Genomic DNA, 24,227 nt, shown 5'->3' with positions numbered 1-24,227 from the left:
TTTATTAGCAGAGATCCCATCCCCAGAAGATGCCCAGCTATGTCCAAAGATGCAAGACCTTTGTTTAATTTTATTTTATTAATTGTGGGTGAACAGGTATCTCCTGGTGAAAATATTCCTAAAATATAGCCTGACACCAAAGAACAAGCCAGTTTGGTGAATAGAATTTTCAACATTAACTTTAGACTTTAGAGATGTAGCATTGAAACAGGCCCTTCGGCCCGCCAAGTCCATGCTGACCAGCGATCCACCGTACACTAGCACTGCACACTAGGGACAATTTACAATTTACAGAAGGCAATCTACCTACAATCTACCTACAAATCTGTGCGTCTTTGGAGTGTGGTCAGAAACTAAATCAGCTGGAGAAAACCCACGCAGGTCACAGGGAGGACATGCAAACACCATACAGACAGCACCCATAGTCAGGATCGAACCTGGGTCTGTGGCGCTGTAAGGCAGCAACTCTACCACTGTGCCCTAAGGCAGTACCTTTTCTAACTATGTGTAGGATGTTTACACTGAAGATAGACACAAAATGCTGGAGTAACTCAACGGGCCAGGCAGCATCTCAGGAGAAAAGGAATAGGTGAAGTTTTGGGTCGAGACCCTTCATCAGACTGACCCGATGACTGCCAACATGTCAGTCTGATGAAGGTCTTGACCCGAAACGTCACCCATTCCTTTTCTCCAGAGATGCTGCCTGACCTGCTGAGCTACTCCAGCATTTTATGTCTATCTTTTCTAACTTGGCTTCTTTGGTGAGGTGCAGATAGACAGACAGACACCATCTCTGCTGGCGGAGTGGTTGAAAGAAGGGAAGAGTGTGCAGCGGGAGGCTGTGCTGCCTGTTGCCAGAGTTTACAGTGGTGGGCAGCTGAATGTCCCGGCACAGGCAGTCAGAAGATGGCCAGCCCACTGGAATGACTCCAGATCTGAAGCCTGACTCCTCGAGTCACAGTGAGTGAGGTGTCGGAGGGCTACTAGACCCCAACCCATCCACACAGCTCTTGTGATGTTTCTTCTGGACACTCTCAACAGCAGATGCTGGTTTACACCGAAGATGGACACAAAAAGCTGGAGTGACGGGCAGCATCTCTGGAGTTAAGAATGGGTGACGTTTCGGCTCGAGACCCCTCTTCTAAATGGCCTGTCTGGCTGAGTTACTCCAGCGTTTTGTGTCTATCTGCGGTGTAAATCAGCATCTGCAGTTTTCTCCTAAACACAGCTTTAGTTCTCCACAAAGTGGGGACAATAACAAATATTCAAGCAACATTTGAGGAGAAGACTTTTTAAGTGGTTTTGCAATTGCTTTGCTTAAGGGGCTGTCCCACTTGGGCGACCTAATTGGCGAGTTTCGAAGAGTTTGAAAAAATGACATGTTGAAGACCTCCTTTGACTATGTTGAAGACCAGCTACGACTAACTTTGGAAAAATTGGACACCGAATAGTGGACACTGGAGAATGAAGACCTCCTTCGATCTCCTTCGACCTCCCTTCGATTATGATGAAGACTATCTACAACTACCTTCGACTACCCTCGATTACCTACGACTAACATGCCTACGACAACTAAACCTATGAGTAAAAAAAGTAGCGATTTTTTCCATGGCGACCTTTTTTTACTCGCGGGCATTTTTTATCATATTGAAAAAAACCGCGTGACCTAGCTGAGGCCTCAAGTACGTGAAGACCACTCTCGAGCATGAAGGAGAGTTACGAAGACCTCCTACGACCTCGTGTCGACCATGCTGCGAGTATGAGTCGAGGGCAAACTCGCCAGAACTCGTGGATTAGGTCTCCCTAGTGGGACAGCCCCTTTAAATTGAAGAGACCCTTGTCTGATCTTTCACCTTTCTCTGTAGACAGGCCCAAGTATCCTCCAGGCCAGAGTGGACTGGAAGGGTCTCGACGTGAAACGTCACCCATTCCTTCTCTCCATAGACGCTGCCTCGCTCGCCCGCTGAGTTACTCTAGCATTTTGTGTTAGCTCTCTGTCCTGCTCTGTTTACAGTCTTTACTGCTCTTTCATTGCTTTGAGAGAGATCTGTAATGATGATAAAGTGCTCAGGGACATTCACTTCACACAAACCCTGGATCAGAAGCGATTGAAGCTGCATAATATGTTCAAGTGAGAACACCTCAAGAAACAGCGGGTGTCTCATCAGAAGCCAATAGTTTCTACTTTTCTTTTATATACATGTATCCATTTGTTTCCACTGTTGCTGATAAATAACGCATACTGGTTATTGATGCCAGCACTGGGCTCCCTCAGATACAAACACATCAGATTGCAGAGAACACTTACATTCAAAGTGAATTAAAAGCCTCTTTGCTTTACCGAAGCTTTCTTTCAACATTGGACAGTGGTCAAAACATATATTCCCAAAGCAATCCCATGCATTGACCCCGCCTTGAGTCAATGGTCACCCAGGGACTAGCTGGCCCTATTGGTTGACTGAATTGATTGATTGAAAGATACAGCATGGAAACAGACACATGGCTAATCGATAAGATGAGAAGAACTTTTTTCACACAGAGAGTGGTGAATCTCTGGAACTCTCTGCCGCAGAGGGTAGTCGAGGCCAGTTCATTGGCTATATTTAAGAGGGAGTTAGATGTGGCCCTTGTGGCTAAGGGGATCAGAGGGTATGGAGAGAAGGCAGGTACGGGATACTGAGTTGGATGATCAGCCATGATCATATTGAATGGCGGTGCAGGCTCGAAGGGCCGAATGGCCTACTCCTGCACCTAATTTCTATGTTTCTATGTTTCTATAACCTGTTCACACTAGTTCTATGTTTGACGAAGGGTCTCGACCCAAAACGTCATCTCCTCTCCAGAGATGCTGCTTGATCCACTGTTACTCCAGAATTTTGAGTCCATCTTTAGCTCCACACCTCAAAAAATAATTCCAAATTACCTGGAATTTGGTGGTATTTCCTGGCCAGGTAAGCCGTCCCCAACAAATCGGGCCCACTGCGCACGTGCGGGGAGTCGGCGCCATTTTGAATTGTAAAGCGGCTGACGAGCCTCCCCCAACTGCACAGGCGTGGGTGATCTTTAATATACAGGTACATACTTTTTTTCCGCAAATCATCCCGCGGGCCTGATTGGACCGTTTGGCATCTCCCCGTGCATGCGCAGTGAGCCTGGATTTCATTTCCCAAAAATTACCCGAAGACAACCGGAATTTCCCGAATTTCAGGTAATTCCCTTCATAGTGTAAACACTGATCTCTAGTTCTACATTATCACACTTTCTCATCCACTCTTTACACACTGCGGGCAGGTTTCAGAGGCCCATTAACCTACAAACCCACACGGCTTTGGGGTGTTGACCTCTGGAAGCGAGGGCATTCCTACCCTGTCCTCATCAACACATCTGTTATAGAGATCGTCAACGGATTTAAGTTCTTGCGCATCCATATCTCCAGCCATCCAACCAGGTCCCTTCACACTGATGCAGTGATCAAGAAAGTGCATCAGCATTCTTACAGCATATTTACAACATATTTAGATGGCTGAGGAGATTCGGCATGTCGATGAAGATTCTCTTGAACGTCAACGATGTGCCAGAGAGCAAGTATACTGATGGGATGTATCTCAGCCTGGTATGCCAACTGCTCTGCTCTTGTCCACCTGTACCTGCAGAGATTGGTGAAGATGGCAGGCTCCTCACTTCATCCCATCCAGTCTACCTTCATGGGTGTGTTGCATCAGGTATCATCAAGGATCCCTGCCTCCCCGGCCATTCCCTTTCTCTCTTCTACCTCCTGAGAGTATATACAGAGGCTCAATGAGCCTGCCCCACTGTGGCGACTCTTTACACGACTGCAGGAGACTTTACAGTCGCCACATATTCGCGGGTGGTTGCCGGGGAGTCGCCTTCATGGTCGTGAGAATTTCCCACATTCTGGGAACTAGTCGCAGCCTCATTACGGTCCCCGAGAGTTTTTCAACATGTTCGCCCCAACTTGCCCACACTAACTTGTCCCAGCTACATGTCCCACCTGCCTGCATTTGGCTGCTATCCCTTCAAACCTGTCCTATCCCTCTACCTGTCTAACTGAACCAACCACCATTCACATTCCATCCTGCAGGTACTGTCACATAGTCCTACTCTTTCCTCATTCAGTTCTTGTTCTTTAATATTGTTTTACACGAGGATTTTGTGCTGCAATCCTGTGCCATGCTGCTCTTCTGCACAGAGTTTTATTTACCATTACTGGATGCGTACTGTTTACTCAGTGAGCTTCATGTGATGAGTAATTTCATTATACCCTCGTGTACGTGTCACTAAACCAACCTAATCTAATTGACGTTGTGCCAGTTTCTCTTTCTCAGCTCTGTTCAGGACCTATTTCTCTGGGTGGAAATGTCAAAGACTACAGGGCAACAGCTTTAAAATGAGAGGAGCAAAGTTTAACGGGGATGTGCGGGGCATGGTTTTGCCACAGAGGGTGATGGATGCCAGGACGTGCTGCCAGGGGTGGTGATGGAGGCAGATAAAATCATTCATGAGGCTGTTAGACAGGTATATGTATATTGCGGGAAGTGGAGGGGTATGGAATATTTGCCGGCAGATGAGATTAGTTTAACTTGGCATCATGGTGAGTACAAACATTGTGGGCCGAAGGGCCTGTTGTAATGTTGTACTGTTCTATGTTCCATGTTCTGTCTACTCCACTGCTCCTGAATACTGAGTCCCAACACTTACTTTCTCTCCTTGAATCTTAAGCTTTTAAGTTAGGCTAAAATACAATATTTTATCTAAATCGTTTAAACTATTTCTTTTCGAATGTCTCATAGAAACATAGAAACATAGAAAATAGGTGCATGAGTAGACCATTCAGCCCTTCGAGCCTGCACCGCTATTCAATATGATCATGGCTGATCATCCAACAGTATCCTGTACCTGCCTTCTCTCCATACCCCCTGATACCTTTAGCCACAAGGGCCACATCTAACTCCCTCTTAAATATAGCCAATGAACTGGCCTCAACTAGCTTCTGTGGCAGAGAATTCCACAGATTCACCACTCTCTGTGTGAAAAATATTTTTCTCATCTCGGTCCCAAAAGATTTCCCCCTTATCCTTAAACTGTGACCACTTGTTCTGGACTTCCTCAACATCAGGAATAATCTTCCTGCATCTAGCCTGTCCAACGCCTTAAGAATTTTTTTGTTTCTATAAGATCCCTCCTCAAGCCACGTCTATCCAGTCTTTCTTCATATGAAAGTCCTGACATCCCAGGAATCAGTCTGGTGAACCTTCTCTGTATTCCCTCTATGGCAAGAATGTCTTTCCTCAGATTAGGAGACCAAAACTGTACGCAATACTCCAGGTGTGGTCTCACCAAGACCCTGTACAACTGCAGTAGAACCTCCCTGCTCCAATACTCAAATCCTTTTGCTATGAATGCTAACATGCCATTCGCTTTCTTCACTGCCTGCTGCACCTGCATGCCTACTTTCAATGACTAGTGTATCATGACAACCAGGTCTCGTTGCATCTCCCCTTTTCCTAATCGGCCACCATTCAGATAATATCCTTGAGGATCTAGCATACAGTGCCCTCCATTATGTTTGGGACAAAGACCCATCATTTATTTATTTCCCTCTATACTCCACAATTTGAGATTAGTAGTAGAAAAAAACCACATGTGGTTAAAGTGCACATTGTCACCCACCCCTCTCCAATCACCACTTCACACATACTTACAGCCTGACTCCAGTCTGCAAAGACTGGGCCCTCGTCCACTACCCACCCCCTCCATGCTGCCCAACATCAGTCTGACCACTTCTCCATCACCAACAATAGAAATTGAGGAGGTGGAGAGGCTGATCAGAAGAAAGAAAATCCGGAAATCTATAGGACCGGACAATGTTTCCCCCCCCCCTACACTCAAGCTCAAACAACTGGCACCGGTCTACACAGACATGTCCAACCAGTCGCTGAAAACATGTACTGACCCTGCCTGCTTCAAAGTCTCCACTTTTGTCTCTGTACCCAAAAAGGCAAGGATTACTGTCCTGTCGCACTGACCTGTAGTCATGAAGACCCTTGAATTGCTTGTGCTGGCCAAGCTGAATATCACGAACCTCCCCTGCTGGACCCTCTGCAGTTTGCATATCGGGCCAATAGATCTGTGGATGACGCAGTCAACATGGGCCTGTACTTCATCCTCCAGCACCTAGACCACCAGGGGACCTATGCAAGGATTTTGTTTGTGGATTTTAGCTCTGCATTCAACACCATTGTGCCAGAGCTACTAACTCCAAACTCTGAACCCCTCTGTCAGTGGATCACCAACTCCCTGACTGACAGGAAGCAGCATGTGAGGCTGGGAAAGCACATCTCAGACCCGCACACCCTCAGTATGCAGCCACTGCAAGGCTGCGTACTCTCCCCTCTCCTCTACTCTCTCTACACCAACGACTGCACCTCCACAGACTCCTCTGTCAAGCTTCTCAAGTTTGCGGACGACACAATCCTGATTGGACTGATCCAGGATGGGGAGGAATCTGCCTACAGACAGGAAGTGACACAGCTGGCATCCTGGTGCCATCGCAACAACCTGGAGCTCAATGCTCTTAAGACAGTGGAATTGATTGTAGACTTTAGGAGGGCTCCCCCTCCCCTCCCCCCACTCACCATCAACAAAACCACATCTGTGGAGTCCTTTATGTTCCTTGGAACCATCGTCTCCAAGGACCCTAAATGTGAGGCTGCCATTTACTCCACAGTCAAAAAGGCCCAACATATGTACTTCCTGCGGCAGCTGGGAAAACACAATCTGCCACAGGCAATGATGGTCCAATTCTACACGGCCGTCGTAGAGTCTGTCCTCACCTTCTCCATCATGGTCTGGTTTGACTCAGCCACCAAGCACGACACCTGGAGGCTGCAGCGCATTGTCCGATTAGCTGAGAAGGTTATTGGCTGCAAACATCCCCCCCATCGGGCAAGATCGAGCGGGCAAGAGCATCTCTGACCCCTCTCACCCTGGCCACAAACTCTTTGAATTACTTCCCTCTGGAAGGCGACTCCAGACTGTCAAAGCCGCTACAGCCAGTAGCTCTACTCAATAACCAAAAATCTGTAGCTCCTTTTACTCTGATATTTTATTTCATTCACATGTTAAAATTAGAATGCTTTATTCTTAATGTTTTATTGTTTTATGTTTTATTCTTAATGGTTTACTGTATGTCGTGTTGTTGCTTGCGATCGGAGCACCAAGGCAAATTCCTTGTATGTGTACATACTTGGCCAATAAACTTATTCATTCATCAGATTTTAATCAAGGCTATTTTTATACATTTGGGTTTCACCATGTAGAAATTACAGCAGTGTTTATATATAGTCCCCCCATTTCAGGGCCAAAATGTTTGGGACACAGCAATGTCATGTAAATGAATGTAGTCATGTTTAGTATTTTGTTGCATATCCTTTGCATGCAATGACTGCTTAAAGTCTGCGATTCATGGACATCACCTGTTGCTGGGTGTCTTCTCTGGTGATGCTCTGCCAGGCCTGTATTGCAGCCATCTTTAGCTTATGCTTGTTTTGGGGGCTAGTCCCCTTCAGTTTTCTCTTCAACATACAAAAGGCATGCTCAATTGGGTTCAGATCAGGTGATTTAATTGGCCACCAGAATTGACCATTCTACAGCAAGACAGTAATCCCAAACATACTGCTAAAGCAACAAAGGAATTTTTCAAAGCTAAAAAATGGTCAATTCTGGTGGTCAATTAAATCACCTGATCTGATTTTTTATAAAATGGCCTTTTATAAAATCTGACAATGTGCACTTTAACCACATGTGATTTTTGTGTTACAAATCTCAAATTGTGGAGTACAGAGGCAAATAAATAAATGATTGGTCTATGTCCCAAACATTATGGAGAGCACTGTATATCCTGAATGTTAGACATAAGGATCTAGCAACATTTACCCATTGCATAGCTTAGAGTGATTACCCCAAAAAAACACCCAGTGCACACTTCAGGAATTCAATGTTTCTTTCCTTCCTTACCTCAATCAGCACGTTTTTAAAATCAAAGCTTCTGTTATCCCAACTCATCTCGCTGATCATCTACACAATCCATTTTCCAAATGTCCATTCACAGTTTCAAACTATGTTACTAGTTTTAGGAGTGAGAATATGTGTAGTGGGGCTTGGCGTATCAAGGGGTGGGGGATAGATACAGGAGACCATCAGCCATAAACCTGATGGGGCAGGGAGTGAGGAGATCAGGGCTCCACCAAGAATCTTCTAGGATGCCTAGAACCAGGTGGCAACCAAGCGGTGGATGCCTGAACGTTAGAAGATGACATTTGCCTTAATAGTCATAGAACCCAGAAGAGTACAGCACAAGAACAAGCCCTTTGGCCCACAATGTCTGTGTCAAACATGAAGACCAACTCTCATCTACCTGAGCACAATACCCATATCCATCTATTCCCTACACATACAAGAGCCCACCCAAAGATCTTTTAGTCGCCACTAACGTTTTTGCTTCAAACGCCACCTCCGGCACTCACCACCTGTGTAAAAAACTTGCCCTGCAGGTCTCCTTTAAACTTTGCCCATCTCACCTTCAAGGTGTGTGGTGGCCTCAGTTCAACGTAATGGGAAACTATGGCTCAGACACTGTTCCATGCTGTGTTTTCAGGGGGTCCACTGGAGTTTTGGTTTAGTACATCGGATGCGAGGTTCACTAAATACCGTTTCACGTTCAAGCTTGTGCAAGCCTCACTAAAGCTGACATTGTGGATTTCAGGTACTGTTCACATTTTCTTGCAGTCCTCATGATTCAGCACAGCAGCATCAATCCCTGCAGGGAGCTTGTCAAAGGGTACGCCACGTGTTAATAGTACATCTCCCACCTCGACAACAGAGACACTTACGTAAGAATGCTGTTCATCGATTACAGCTCAGCATTCAACACCATTATACCATCTAAACTGATCACCAAACTCGGTAACCTGGGCATCGATCCCTCCCTCTGCAACTGGATACTGGACTTTCTAACCAACAGACCACAGTCTGTGAGGTTAGACAAGCACACCTCTTCAACCCTCACCCTGAACACCGGCGTTCCACAGGGCTGTGTGCTGAGCCCCCTCCTCTACTCCCTCTTCACCTATGACTGCACACCTGTACATGGTACTAACACCATCATCAAGTATGCAGATGATACAACGGTGATTGGCATCATCAGCAACAATGATGAGTCGGCCTACAGGGAGGAGGTCCAGCACTTAGCAGCATGGTGCGCTGACAACAACCTGGCCCTTAACTCCAAGAAGACCAAAGAGCTCATTGTAGACTTCAGGAAGTCCAGAGGCGGCACGCACACCCCCATCCACATTAACGGGACGGAGGTGGAACGTGTTTCTAGCTTCAGGTTCCTGGGTGTTAACATCTCCGGTGACCTCTCTTGGACCCACAATACCTCAACTCTGATCAAGAAGGCTCACCAACGTCTCTTCTTCCTGAGGAGACTGAAGAAGGTCCATCTGTCTCCTCAGATCCTGGTGAACTTCTACCGCTGCACCATTGAGAGCATCCTTACCAACAGCATCACAGTATGGTATGGCAACTGCTCTGTCTCCGACCGGAAGGCTTTGCAGAGAGTGGTGAAAATTGCCCAACGCATCACTGGTTCCTCGCTCCCCTCCATTGAGTCTGTCCAAAGCAAGCGTTGTCTGCGGAGGGTGCTCAGCATCGCCAAGGACTGCTCTCACCCCAACCATGGACTGTTTACCCTCCTACCATCCGGGAGGCGCTACAGGTCTCTCCATTGCCGAACCAGCAGGTCCAGGAACAGCTTCTTCCCGGTGGCTGTCACTCTACTCAACAACGTACCTCGGTGACTGCCAATCACCCCCCCCCGGACACTCCTCCCACAGGAAAAACACTATGTCTGTATATATGCTAATGTAAATATTTATTCAAATCATATGCTATGTCGCTCTTCCAGGGAGATGCTAACTGCATTTCGTTGTCTCTGTACTGTACACTGACAATGACAATTAAAGTTGAATCTGAATCTAAATCTGAATCTGATCTTGTCGTTACAGGATCTATTACCAATTGAGCAAATGGATTCTGGAGTGACGAAAAGGGGTGGGAGAGAGATCCCAGGAGACAAGGATAGTGAAGACCTGTGTATACTTAATGCGACCCGCCTCCGAACTAACCCAAAACATCATCTAACCATGTCCTCCGGAGATGCTGCTTGACCTGCTGAGTTACTCCAACATTTTGTTTAGAGATACAGCGTGGAAACAGGCCCTTTGGCCCATCGAGTCCGTGCCGACCAATGATTCCCGCACACTAACACAAACCGACACACACTCAGGACAATTTATGATTTTACCAAGCTAATTACACAACAAACGTAACGTCTTTGGAGTCTGGGAGGAAAGCGGAGGGAAAACCCACGCAGGTCATGGTGTGAAGGTACAAACTGTACAGACAGCACCCATAGATCGAACCCGGGACTCGAACGCTGTGAGACAGCAACATTACCGCTGCGCCACCGTGCCGCTCAACATCTGCATGGCAAATCAGCATTTGCAGTTCCTTGTGTATCTGCACTGGAGAGGTGCTCTGTGCAAGGGGACCAGAGAGAACCTCCTGGGCTACAGCCAGGTGTTCCTGGGACAAAGGTACTGGGGAGAGCTCTGGGTGTAAGCTGTGAGGACAATGCAGGGGATATCGATAGGTCAACTGAATAGGCAAAGACGATGCAAATTATATAATGTCAAAAAATGGGAAATCATTCCCTCTGTTTGAAACATTTGTAAGGTAGATGTTTTTTTTGAAACAGAGAGAGATTTGTACATATATTACTGAAAATCAATATGCGAGTTCAGCAGATAATTAGGAAGGCGAGTGGTAGGTTGGATTTTTTTGGCAAGAGGATTTGAGTACAAGAGTAGTGATGTTTGCTCCTATTATGTAAGCTCTTGGTTAGCACCTGGAGGATTGTGTGTGAATGTAATCCCCACAGGAACGATACACCAGCAGTGAAGATCCATCATATTGATCCCTGCCATGACAGACTTGTTGTATGAAGAGCGATTAGCAGACTGGCCTGGTGCTCTTGTGAGTTTACAAAAATGAGACTTATCTCAATGAATCTTCAGAGGCTTAATGGAACAGAAGAAGATGTGACACAAAAAAACTGGAGTAACTCAGTGGGTCAGTGAGCATCTATGGAGTAAAGGAGAAGGTGTCATTTCAGGTCGAGACCCTTCTTCGGAAGTCTAAAGAAGGGTCTCGACCCGAATCATCACCTATTCCTTTTCTCCAAAGATGATGTCTGACCCAATGGGTTACTCCACCTTTTTGTGTCTATCTTCAGTTTGAATCAGCATCTGCATTTCCTTCCTACAGATGAAGATTTGATATTTCTGCCAGCTGGGAGTCTTGGCAAGAGTCCTCGGTATCAAAACAAGGAATCGGTCAGTCATGAAAGAGATGGGAGGAAATTTCTTCACCCAGAAGAAAGAGAATATTTGGAATTGTCCAGTCCAAGAAGGCTTTGGGGGCTCAGAGGTGAAGTACATTGTTCTCTGGAACGACAGAGGTTGCAGGGAGACCCGAGAGAAATATATACAATTATGAGAGAAGTAGGTAAGGTCGACAGTCAGAATGGAAACAAATCAAATAACACAGGGCACTGTTTTAAGGTAAAAGGGGGAAAGTTTAAGGAGATATAAAGAGCAAGTGTTTTACAAGCAGGTTGGTGAATATCTGGAGCATGCAGCTAGGATTGGTGGCTGAAACAAATACGTTAGTTACACTTTAAAGACTTTTGGATGAATGGATGGAATGGAGGGAAATATGTCAGGTAAGTGATGGTCTTGGCATCTTGTTTGGCACAGACATTGTGGGCCATAGGGCCAGTTCTTGTACTATACTGTGTATGTACATATAAAACAGAGATTTATAGATTTTGGACATTGAACGTGACATTGTAGATAATCCGCCGTGATCATGTTGAAATGCTTAAAAAAGAACTGCAGATGCTGGAAAAGTCAAAGGTAGACAAAAATGCTGGAGAAACTCAGCGGGTGAGGCAGCATCTATGGAGCGATGTTTCGGATCGAGGGCTCGTCTGCTATTCCTTCTGTCCATAGATGCTGCCTCACCCGCTGACTTTCTCCAGCATTTTTGTCTACCTGTGATCATGTTGAATGTTGGTGATCGCACGAAGGCTTACTCCTGTTTACCCCTGGACCACTTTCATGTCCATATGTAAGGCTATGAGTACAGTCTGGAAACTTCCACTTTACGGAAGCCTCCTGTGCAGGCAAATGCAAAAGCCCCCCTCCCTCCCCTTTGCCTCGTTCCACAGGCTGAAGGATTAGTCTGCAGGGAGGAACTGCAGATGCTGGTTTTCACCGAAGATATGGACACAAAATGCTGGAGTAACTCAACGTGGCAGACAGCATCTCTGGAGAGAAGCAATGGGTGACGTTTCGGGTCGAGACCCATCATCAGACTTTGTTGCTGGTCGAGCCCTGTGACCAACTATCTTTCTGGACTCATGTTATTCTCAAACTAAGGATCCAGAGACGCTGCCTGTCCCACTGAGTTACTCCAGCAATTTGTGTCTATCACAGAAGGAAAAATCTTCTCTCCTTGGCTGTGGAGTAATTCAACAGTCGGCAGCAAACTGCAGTGATGTTGCTGAGATGCACAGTAGCAGCCTGGAATAACTCGATGCCAGGGAGCTAGGGTGACTGTGACCCTGACCTTCACAAGCTCAGCACTTCAGTTCAGTTCAGTTTTGTTTAGTTTTCTTTTTGTTTTGTTCTATTTCATTTCTGTCAGTTTAGTTCAGTTTAGTTTATAACCATATAACAATTACAGCACGGAAACAGGCCATCCCGGCCCTACAAGTCCGTGCCGAACAACTTTTTTTCCCCTTAGTCCCACCTGCCTGCACACAGACCATAACCCTCCTTTCCCTTCCCATCCATATAACTATCCAATTTATTTTTAAATGATAAAAACTAACCTGCCTCCACCACTTCCACTGGAAGCTCATTCCACACCGCTACCACTCTCTGAGTAAAGAAGTTCCCCCTCATATTACCCCTAAACTTCTGTCCCTTAATTCTGAAGTCATGTCCTCTTGTTTGAATCTTCCCTATTCTCAAAGGGAAAAGCTTGTCCACATCAATTCTGTCTATCCCTCTCATCATTTTAAAGACCTCTATCAAGTCCCCCCTTAACCTTCTGCGCTCCAGAGAATAAAGACCTAACTTATTCAACCTATCTCTGTAACTTAGTTGTTGAAACCCAGGCAACATTCTAGTAAATCTTCTCTGTACTCTCTCTATTTTGTTGACATCCTTCCTATAATTGGGCGACCAAAATTGTACACCATACTCCAGATTTGGTCTCACCAATGCCTTGTACAATTTTAACATTACATCCCAGCTTCTATACTCAATGCTCTGATTTATAAAGGCTAGCATACCAAAAGCTTTCTTTACCACCCTATCTATATGAGATTCCACCTTCAAGGAACTATGCACGGTTATACCCAAATCCCTCTGTTCAACTGTATTCTTCAATTCCCTACCATTTACCATGTACGTCCTATTTTGATTTGTCATGCCAAGGTGTAGCACCTCACATTTATCAGCATTAAATTCCATCTGCCATCTTTCAGCCCATTTTTCCAAATGGCCTAAATCACTCTGTAGACTTTGGAAATCCTCTTCATTATCCACAGCACCCCCTATCTTGGTATCATCTGCATACTTACTAATCCAATTTACCACACTTTCATCCAGATCATTGATGTACATGACAAACAACAAAGGACCCAACACAGATCCCTGAGGCACCCCACTAATCATCTGCCTCCAACCCGACCAACAGCCATCCACCATTACCCTCTGGCTTCTCCCATTCAACCACTGTTGAATCCATATTGCTATTCCTGCATTTATACCCAACAGTTGAACCTTCTTAACCAACCTTCCATAAGGAACCTTGTCAAAGGCCTTACTAAAGTCCATATAGACAACATCCACTGCTTTACCCTCGTCAATTTCCCTAGTAACCCCTAGTTTAGTTCAAGTGTAAGTTAGGTTACTGGGAAACACGGGTCTCAGGTGAAGCAAAGAGCACTTGCCTGAAATACCGGGAACTGGAACGGCGACTGTCAGAGTGGAACACACACACACACACACACACGCACACACACGCACACACACACACACACACACACAACGCAAAGGCGGGGACCAGGGCAAGCGGGGAGAGCGCTGTCTGAAATTCACACAGTGCAAAGCCAAGGTGATACAGACATGCACTGCGATGAACAGGAAGGTTGGCGGCTAGCATGGTGTAGGATAAGTCCTTTAAAAGAGGGGGGTAGAGGGGGGAGAAGGAGGGAGAAGGAGTGGAGATAAATTTTAAGAAGCCAGACGACTTTTAATAAGCCAGAGATACACAGCTGTGAAGTTTGGCGGACATTTAGCATTACCGGTCAGTTATCCTTGGTTCTGAAAACTACTGCTTACGTTTTTTTTCCCCAATGAGCCAATGGAAATGATCGGTCAGCAAAGGCGATTATGTAAAACCACCTACAACTGCCTCAACTACCTACAACTACATGGTGACCCCACTACAACTACACCTACGACTACAGGATTATTGATTATCTCCATGGCGACCAATTTTTGGTCGCAGAAAATATTTCAACATATGTTGAAACATTGGCGCCGACCATACTGAGACCACGACTAGGTCCCAGAATGCGGGAACTGCTCGCGACCATGAAGAAGAATCACCAGAGACCACCAGCGAACATGTGGCGACCATGTGGCAAGCGCAGAGTCTCCTGCACTCGCCTAAAAAGTCGCCTAAGTGGGACAGGCCCATTCGATGGAACTGCAGTTGCTGGAATCTTGAGTGTAACATGATGTGCTGGGGTAACTCAGCAGGACAGGCAGCAACTTGGTTTAGTTTAGAGATACAGCCCGGACACAGGTCCTTCGACCCACCAGGTGCGTGCCATCCAGGGATTCCCCGTACACTAGCGCAATCCTACACACTAGGGACAACTTGCAAACCTTACCAAAGCCAACAAAACCTACAAACCAGTACATCTTTGGGAGATCTCAGAGAAAACCCACGCAGGTCACGGGGAAAACGTACAAACTCCGTACAGACAGCAACCATAGTCAGGATCAAACCTGGGCCTCTGGTAAGGCAGCAACTCTACCGCTGTGCCACCCTGCCGCCTGTATATGTGAAAGGAGGGCAGGAAACACACAAGGAACTACAGGTACTGGAAGTGTTGGTTGTATAAACAGCAGGATTACAGGAGCTCAGTAAATGCTGGTTGTCCAGGGAGTAAAAAAGAACTGGCAGTTTTCAGATCAATGTGGAAATTCACTGCAATCCAACTTTACATGTCTCACTGCCTTTGATGTACTTTTGCAGATTATATTGTGGGCACAAGTGTGAAGGAGAATGAAAATCCAGTCAAATCAAAATTCTAACAGCACAGCACAGTATAACAGCACACAGACACGTGTAACATTTGCAGTGTTTGACTCCTATTGTCTGAGTGGTGTGAATGTCCATAAATTCAAGAAGCAGAATAAGGCCATTCGGCCCATCAAGTCTACTCCGCCATTCAATCATGGCTGATCTATCTTCCCCTCTCAACCCCATTCTCCAATGTGTTGGTGCTGGACCTGCTATTTAGGTACAGAAGAGGATGGTGGTGTAGGTGGGGTCGTGCAGGATGTTGTTTCCAGGTGCCCTGATGAGGGCTGTGGCTTTTACTGGAGCAACAGAGAGGACACTCAATGCGTTCCTGTAAGCAGTCTCACAAAGGGTGCAGTACATGCGACGATCTCTCAAATCAGCTGAATGACCTGCAGTTTTTAGTCACTCATATTTCCCACTGACCTTGATTCAAACTGCATTCAACTCTCGTGATCGCCAGCCCGAGAATGTGGACAAAAGACCCGCTGGCTTCCCCCGCCTTGTACACGTCATCAAGACCAAACCTACCCCCCACACCTGATGGAACAAGGATCTCTGCACACATTCCCAGCAGCCTAGGTCATCAGTGCTCTTTCGCCATGAGGCATTCAAAAACTTCTCACAGCCTTTAATAAGTTTCAAATCTTTCTCACAGTGAAATCTATAGTAGCAAGTCTTTAGAAAGATCTAAGCAAGTATTTTCTAATTCAGAAGCCGCGGGAAAGATCTTAATCAATTATTCTTAATTAATGAGCTTTCTAAAGTGTTACTTTGGTGTCACAGATATTTGGAGTGAGTTTTCACCAATTCTTTGGGAAAGTTTCCTTGTACCTCTGCAGACCGGTACAAAATCATTAGGAGGATTAACTCGGGTCGACCCTAAACGTCACCTATTCTTTCTCTCCATAGATGCTGCCACACCCGCTGAGTTTCTCCAGCATTAACTTTGTTGGTGTTGAGCTACTGAGCCAAATGCCTGCTGCCTCATTGATCTCCATGTGAATGTTAAATGTAAAGGGCCTGTCCCATGTATGTGTCCTTGGCACGCAAATTACGCGACCTCGTCGTCGCGTTGAGGCGCTAGGGCATCGTGTGGCCACGTGGGGCCGGTCCCACTGAGAACCGTGGAGGGGTATGGAGTTGTGTGTGACATCGCACGGGGCTCCGAAATTTATGGAGTTAACTAAATCTTCGCGCACAAACGGCCTGCCGCGTAACTGACGGCCAAAGTGGGACAGGCCCAAGACCCTAGCGCGACGCAACGTCTCACCTCCAACAGCAGCAGAAGCAGGCAAACGATCGCCAAACTCAGCCTGGGGCTCATGGCCGTTGCGGTCCGAATCCACCCCCACTTCTACGCCCAGAGCGGGGTCAAGAAAATTGAAAATAGACACAAAATGCTGGAGTAACTCGGTGGGACCGGTAGCATCTCTGGAGAGAAGCAATGGGTGACGTTTCAGGTCAATCCCCTTCTTTCAAACTGAATAAGAGTCTCGACACAAAACATCATCCATTGCTTCTCTGCAGAGATGCTGCCGGTCCCGCCAAGTTACTCCAGCATTTTGTGTCCATCTTCAAATGACATCAAGCACTCCAGACGGCTGTGCGGATGAATGAAGTCACGCACAACCTTCGCGAGGACCGTCGCGCCTCAACGCGACCACGAGGTCGTGTATTTAGCGTGCCAAGGACACGTAAGTGGGAGAGGGGCTTTAGTCTTCACCAGTACAGTCGGTGGAAGAATATTGAAACACGGAAAGCAACTTTGAAGAGCTTCCACCTTACACTGCAGTTCAGTTGTACGTTCTCCCCGTGACCTGCGTGGGTTTTCTCTGAGATCTTCGGTTTCCTCCCACATTCCAAAAACGTACAGGTTTCTACGTTAATTGGCTTGGTAAATGTAAAAATGTACCTAGTGGGTGTAGGATAGTGTTAATATGCGGGGATCGCTGCTTGGCGCGGACCCGGTGGGCTGAAAGGGTCTGTTTCCGCGATGTATCTCTAAACTAAAAAGTAGCACTGCAAAAATCCAGGCCAAAATCCCCAAAACATAATACTCCCTTCAAGGAGTAGGCGGCACAATAGAGTTGCTTCACAGCATCAGAGATCCAGGTTCGATCCTGACTATGGGTGCTGTCTGCATGGAGTTTGCACGTTCGCCCTGTGACCGCGTGGGATTTCTCAGAGTCCTCCAGTTTCCTCCCACTCTCCAAAGACGTGCAGGTTTGTAGATTAAATTGCTTCTGTAAATTGTCCCTAGTGTGTAGAATGGAACTAATGTACGTGTGATGTACGTAGGTGCAGACTCGGTGGGATGAAGGGCCTGTTTGCACGCTGTTTTTCTAAATTAAATGAAATACTGACCGCAACTTTTAAGGACTTCCACCTTGGACTGCCTGAAGTTGTAACATTTTCACAAAGTAGTAAAACTAACACATATGTTACTGGCGATGATATAGACGATGATGTAGAGAGATAAAAGAATAATGAATGACCAATCGCAGGCTTGGCGATCGCTTCGCCCAACATCTCCGCTCGGTTTGAAATAACAAACCCGGTGGCTCAGCTCTTCAACTCCCCCTCTTATTCCGAATCAGATCTTTTTGTCCTGAGTCTGCTCCATGGCCAGAGTGAGGACCACCGTAAATTGGAGGAGCAGCACCTCATATTTCTCTTGGGCTGTTTGCACCCCAGTGGCATGAACATTGACTTCTCTAATTTCAGGTAGTCCCTGCTTTCTCCTCCCCTTCTCAGCTCTTCCTCAGCCCACTGTCTCCATCTCTTCATATCTTCTTCCCGCTCACCCACACATCAGTCTGAAGAAGGGTCATTGATGCTGCCTCGCCCGCTGCATTTCTCCAGCATTTTTGTCTACTTTAGTTTAGGGGTATGACATTTAAGAATATTTGTTTTAGGTAATTGGGTGATTTTGTATTATGGCGGTGGGTTTGGTTGGTATTGATTTGTATTGTATACATTATTGCAATAATTGATTATATTTCTTTTTTAAACCCCCCCTCCCCAAAACAAAGTTCCCACGCTGAATCTCTAAACACAAAACACTAAACAAAATGATGGAATAACTCAGCAGGACAGGCAGCATCTCAGGAGAGAAGGAATGGGCGACATTTCAGGTCGAGACCCATCCTCAGAGGAGGGGGTGTGGGCAAAGATAGAATGTAGGTGGAGACAGTAAGACTAGTGGGAGAACTGGGAAGGGGAAGTGGATGGAGAGTGGCAGAAAGCAAGGGCTATCTGAAGTTGGGGAAGTCAATGTCCATACCACTGGGAAGCAAGATGCTCAAGCCACATATGAGGTGCTGTTCCTCCAATGTGCACTGGGCCTCACTCTGACAAAGGACGAGGCCCAGGACAGAAAGGTCTGATTAGGAATGGGAGGGGGAGTTGAAGTGCTGAGGCACCCGGAGATCAGGTAGGTTAAGACGGACTGAGCGGAGGTGTTCAGCAAAATGACTCCGCTATTTTTAAATTTGAATACAATGTATTTAGCTGCTGTATTATTGGGTTAGGGAAATGTCTATTATGTATGGGGTTAATCGATATCTGGTATTGGATTGTAAAGAGACCACCCCCATGTGGTTCGGCCCCTCGTGGTCCCGGGACATATAAAAGTCCGCTACCACGAGGTCCAGCGTCGATCTTCTGGGAGAGCGCTTGGGAGTGCGTGACCTTCTGGAGTGTCTCTGTTAGAGCGAGGCCTAGTGGGCTTGATCAGGCAGATGCGAGGATCGGTACCGTAGTTGAACTGTAATTGTGTTTTGTTAACATAAAGATTAATTGATCAAGTGCTTGATTCAGTGTTTTGGGTGGGAATGGACGAATTGACCAGGGAGTTTGTGAGGGAACGGTCTCTGCGGAAAGCAGAAAGGGGTGGAGATGGGTAGATGTGGCCAGTAGTGGGATCCCGTTGGAGGTGGCGAAAAATGTTGGAGGGTTATATGCTGTATCGATGGCTGATGGGGTGGAACGTGAGGGCAAGGGGGACTGTCCTTGTTATGAATGGGGGGGGGGGGGGGGTGGGGGGAGGAAGAGCGGAGCTGCGGGATATTGAGGAGACCCTAGTGAGAGCCTCTTCAATAATGGAAGGGGGGAACCCCCATTCCCTTAAGAATGAGGACATCTCTGATACCCTCGTAGTGGAAAAGCAAGTTGCAATTGGAGGCACAAAGGCTACGATCTGGAATTTTAGGGTTTACATTGTTCAGAGTTATGGTGATGAAGGCTGAATTGTAGTCGATGAACAGCATCCTGACATGGGTGTTCTTATAGTGGAGGTGATTAGTGCGAGTGAGATGGTGGCCACCAGCAGACTTGTTTATCGTGTTTGTGAATTACAGGGGGACCAGATGATCAAAAAGGTCATTGCTATGTTGCTGAATATGTATACAACGTAGAAGAAGAGACCACTTTAAGCTTCAGAATGCTGCAGATGAATAATGATGTTGGAAAGCAAACAAGGTTGAAGAAAAGGGCACATGTGGAATATAGATAAGATTTGTTTTTCAAAGGAGAAAGCTCAGAAGGAGATAAGGAGAGGAAGGAGGAAGTGCCAGAAGTGAATCTAAACAAAATCAGTGATCTCAGGATGGATCAGAGAAAGAATTGCTGAACATGAGCTAAAACCCTCGACAGGAGATGGCGTTGATTTAGTAGAGTAGAAATAGTCAGGGAAATTTAACCAGCGCATTACTTCATCTGCTATCTATACTATTACTAAAACTCTCATCTTGACCACTCCACAAGCCGTGAGTGAGTGAACTGTGTCCAAGAATCCATTTGGTCCACAATGCCCATACTAGCCCTCTGGAAACCAGTCCCTTTGGCCCACAACTCCCATACTAGCCCTCTAGAAAGCCCCCCCTCTCTGGCCACCGCCTGAAGCCGACCTGCTCCCCCGGCTGCAGAACGCCACAAGAGACGCAACAAGAAAGAATGGACTGAATAAATCTCCTCTTTAATGTTTACATTATTGTTATATTTTAAGAGTTATTAACATTTTAAGCTTTAATAAATCCCTTTTCCACTTGCTGTGCTGTCAGCTGCACCTGCACAGTAATACCTGCGTGTTCTACGTCACAATGGGAACCCAATGGGAGGGAATGACTGTGTCGCCTGAGAACCGCTAAGAATGGATGGATGTGGAGGGGGGGGGGGGGGGGTTAGGGGGGGATGGAGTGAATGCATGGGCGGGGGGGGGGAGAGGTGAGCGGAGATCAGGGGCGCCACAACGGGAACCCATCAGCCGCGCCTGCGCTGTTGGGGGCTATGCATGAGTGGTGGAATATTGTGTTGTGGCTGAAGCTTACAAAGCCATCCCCCTCCCCCCCCTTGGTCAGTCTGATCACGTCTCATTGTTCCTGCTCCCTAAGTACTCCCCACTCATCAGACGGGTTAAACCAACTGTAAGGACAGTTAAAGTCTGGTCAGAGGAAGCGGACTTCACACTTCAGCAGTGTTTTGGAAACACTGACTGGAAGGCGTTTGCAGCCCAGGCCACCCTTGACTCTCACACGGACATTGATTCCTATACATCCTCTGTTCTGGACTTTATAAACTCCACCATCAATAGTGTCACCTCCCTCAAACAGGTGACCATATACCCGAATCAGAAGCCATGGATGAACAGCGAGGTCAGGCTACTGCTGAAAGCACGGGACAACAACCGCTTTCAGGTCAGGCGATGCTCGAGCCTACAGTTCATCCAGGGCTAACCTGAAGAGGGGCATCAGGAAGGCCAAGCACTGCCATAAGCTCAGGATTGAGGAGCACTTCAACAACAACTCCGACCCCCGACGCATGTGGCAAGGCATCCAGGCCATCACGGACTACAGACCCTCCAACATCACCCCCACATCCAGCGACGCCTCCTTCCTTGAGGAGCTTAATCACTTCTATGGCCGCTTCGACAGGGACAATCTAGAGACAGCCATCAAGGCTGTGCTACCTGCCGATCACCAACCCCTCACACTCACCCCCTACGACGTGTACGTGGCACTGAGTAGGACTAATGCACGTAAGGCTGCTGGCCCTGACGGCATCCCCGGGCGCGTGCTCAGTGCCTGTGCTGCGCAGCTGACAGACGTCTGGACTGACATCTTCAACCTGTCACTTGCCCAAGCAGTTGTCCCCACTTGCCTTAAAGCCACCTCCATCGTGCCAGTGCCAAAACACTCCACTGCGGCAAGCCTCAACGACTTCCGCCCAGTTGCACTTACCCCCATCATCACCAAGTGCTTCGAGAGGCTGGTCCTGGCACACCTCAAAAGCTGCCTACCCCCCACACTGGATCCCTATCAGTTTGCCTACCGCAAGAACAGGAGTACGGAGGATGCCATCTCAACGGCACTTCACTGCGCCCTCTCCCACCTTGACAACAGAGACACTTATGTAAGAATGCTGTTCATCGATTACAGCTCAGCATTCAACACCATTATTCCATCAAAACTGATCACCAAACTCGGTAACCTGGGCATCGACCCCTCCCTCTGCAACTGGATACTGGACTTTCTAACCAACAGACCCCAGTCTGTGAGGTTAGACAAGCACACCTCTTCAACCCTCACCCTGAACACCGGCGTTCCTCAGGGCTGTGTGCTGAGCCCCCTCCTCTACTCCCTCTTCACCTATGACTGCACACCTGTACATGGTACTAACACCATCATCAAGTATGCAGATGATACAACGGTGATTGGCCTCATCAGCAACAACGATGAGCTGGCCTACAGGGAGGAGGTCCAGCACTTAGCAGCATGGTGTGCTGACAACAACCTGGCCCTTAAATCCAAGAAGACCAAGGAGCTCATTGTAGACTTCAGGAAGTCCAGAGGCGGCACGCACACCCCCATCCACATTAACGGGACGGAGGTGGAACGTGGTTCTAGCTTCAGGTTCCTGGGATTCAACATCTCCGATGACCTCTCTTGGACCCACAATACCTCTACTCTGATCAAGAAGGCTCATCAGCGTCTCTTCTTCCTGAGGAGACTGAAGAAGGTCCATCTGTCTCCTCAGATCCTGGTGAACTTCTACCGCTGCACCATCGAGAGCATCCTTACCAACTGCATCACAGTATGGTATGGCAACTGCTCTGTCTCCGACCGGCAGGCATTGCAGAGGGTGGTGAAAATTGCCCAAACGCATCACCGGTTCCACGCTCCCCTCCATTGAGTCTGTCCAAAGCAAGCGCTGTCTGCGGATTCACGCTCAGCATCGCCAAGGACTGCTCTCACCCCATCCATGGACTGTTTACCCTCCCACCATCCGGGAGGCGCTACAGGTCTCTCTGTGGCCGAACCAGCAGGTCCAGGAACCGCTTCTTCCTGGCGGCTGTCCCTCTACTAAACAACGTACCTCGGTGACTGCCAATCACCACCCCCCCCCCCGGACACATATTATTTTTTTTTATTCAAAGCGTTTGCTATGTCGCTCTTCAAGGGAGATGCTAAATGCATTTCGTTGTCTCTGTACTGTACACTGACAATGACAATTAAATATTGAATCTGAATCTGAATCTGAATCTTGTGGGACCAGGCCTCCCGTGTGAGAATGAAACCCAACAGGTCCCATTTAGTCTAGTTGCTCAATAAATAGGAAATTGGGGTTTTGGGGAAGAGGTGAATTAATTGAAGAAGTTAAAAGCAGGATGATGATAGTTAAAGTAAAGCAAAGAAGTGGAGATATTAGTTAAGTTATTACGTATCCTGGTACTATAACGCTGGATGTCTGGATGTTTACCATTTTCATGAAGGAAACATATATCCATGAAATTTGAATTGAATTGAAAAAAAGGGCAAGGAAACAGGCCCTTCAGCCCACTATCCATACTAACCCGCTCACACTAGTTATATGCTATCACACTTTCACATCCAGGGACAATTTACAGAGGCCATTTCATCTTTGGGACGTGGGAGAAAACCGGAGCACCTGGAGGAAACTCACGCAGTCCCAGGAAGAATGTGCAAACTCCACACAGACAGCATCTGAGGCCAGGACCGTGAAGCCGTGAGACAGCGCCTCTACCATCTGTAACACTGTCACGTCATGTACATTAGTTTACAATTCCCTGCGGGAAGAGGCTGGAATTTGACACTAAAGATAACATTTTAACATAAACTGGAGGAGAGAAATAATCTCATTGAAACCTACTGGATATTGCAAAGCCTGGATAGAGTAGGTGGGCAAAGGAAGTTTCCAGGAATCGGAGCGTCTAGAACAAGAGGGCACAGCCTCAGAATAGGACGTACCTTTGTAAGAGAGATCTTTAACCAGAGGGTGGCACGTCTGTGGAATTCATTGCCACAGATAGCTGTGGAGGCCGTCATTGTGTATTTTTAAAGCAAAGATTGATAGATTCTTGATTAGTAAGGGCATCAGGATTATGGGAGTGGGCAGAATGGGCCTGAGAGAGAAAATTAGATCAGCCGTCATTGAATGGCAGAGTAGACTAATTCTGCTCCTGTGGTCTTGTGGTCTTGTTTACTTTGGTGACTTGCATGGTTAGTGAGAGGGTCGATTGTCCAGGGTTGTGGCCACTGATGGAAGAAGCAGTCAATCCCTTTGCCCAATGTCCGGCCATGCTGTACCATCTGGTCTTGATGTGGAGGGCCAGTCTTACAGCTCCTCCATCTCCTGCTCTCCCTGCACTCAATGTCCAGAGACTGGGCATCAGGTGG

At 47.1% G+C, this 24,227-nt stretch overlaps 1 protein-coding gene across 1 annotated transcript in view; it reads right to left on the bottom strand.

Annotated features, from left to right (window-relative positions):
- Window positions 1–24,227, bottom strand: part of LOC129712812 (NT-3 growth factor receptor-like) — a 1,009,855-nt gene that overhangs the window by 494,618 nt on the left and 491,010 nt on the right. The gene's annotated exons all lie outside the window — the stretch shown is intronic.

The sequence above is a fragment of the Leucoraja erinacea genome, chromosome 33, assembly GCF_028641065.1.
Source record: "Leucoraja erinacea ecotype New England chromosome 33, Leri_hhj_1, whole genome shotgun sequence".
Lineage (NCBI taxonomy): Eukaryota > Metazoa > Chordata > Chondrichthyes > Rajiformes > Rajidae > Leucoraja > Leucoraja erinaceus.
Note: the sequence above shows the minus strand (reverse complement) of the source record. Positions and strands in the feature narration are given on the sequence as shown.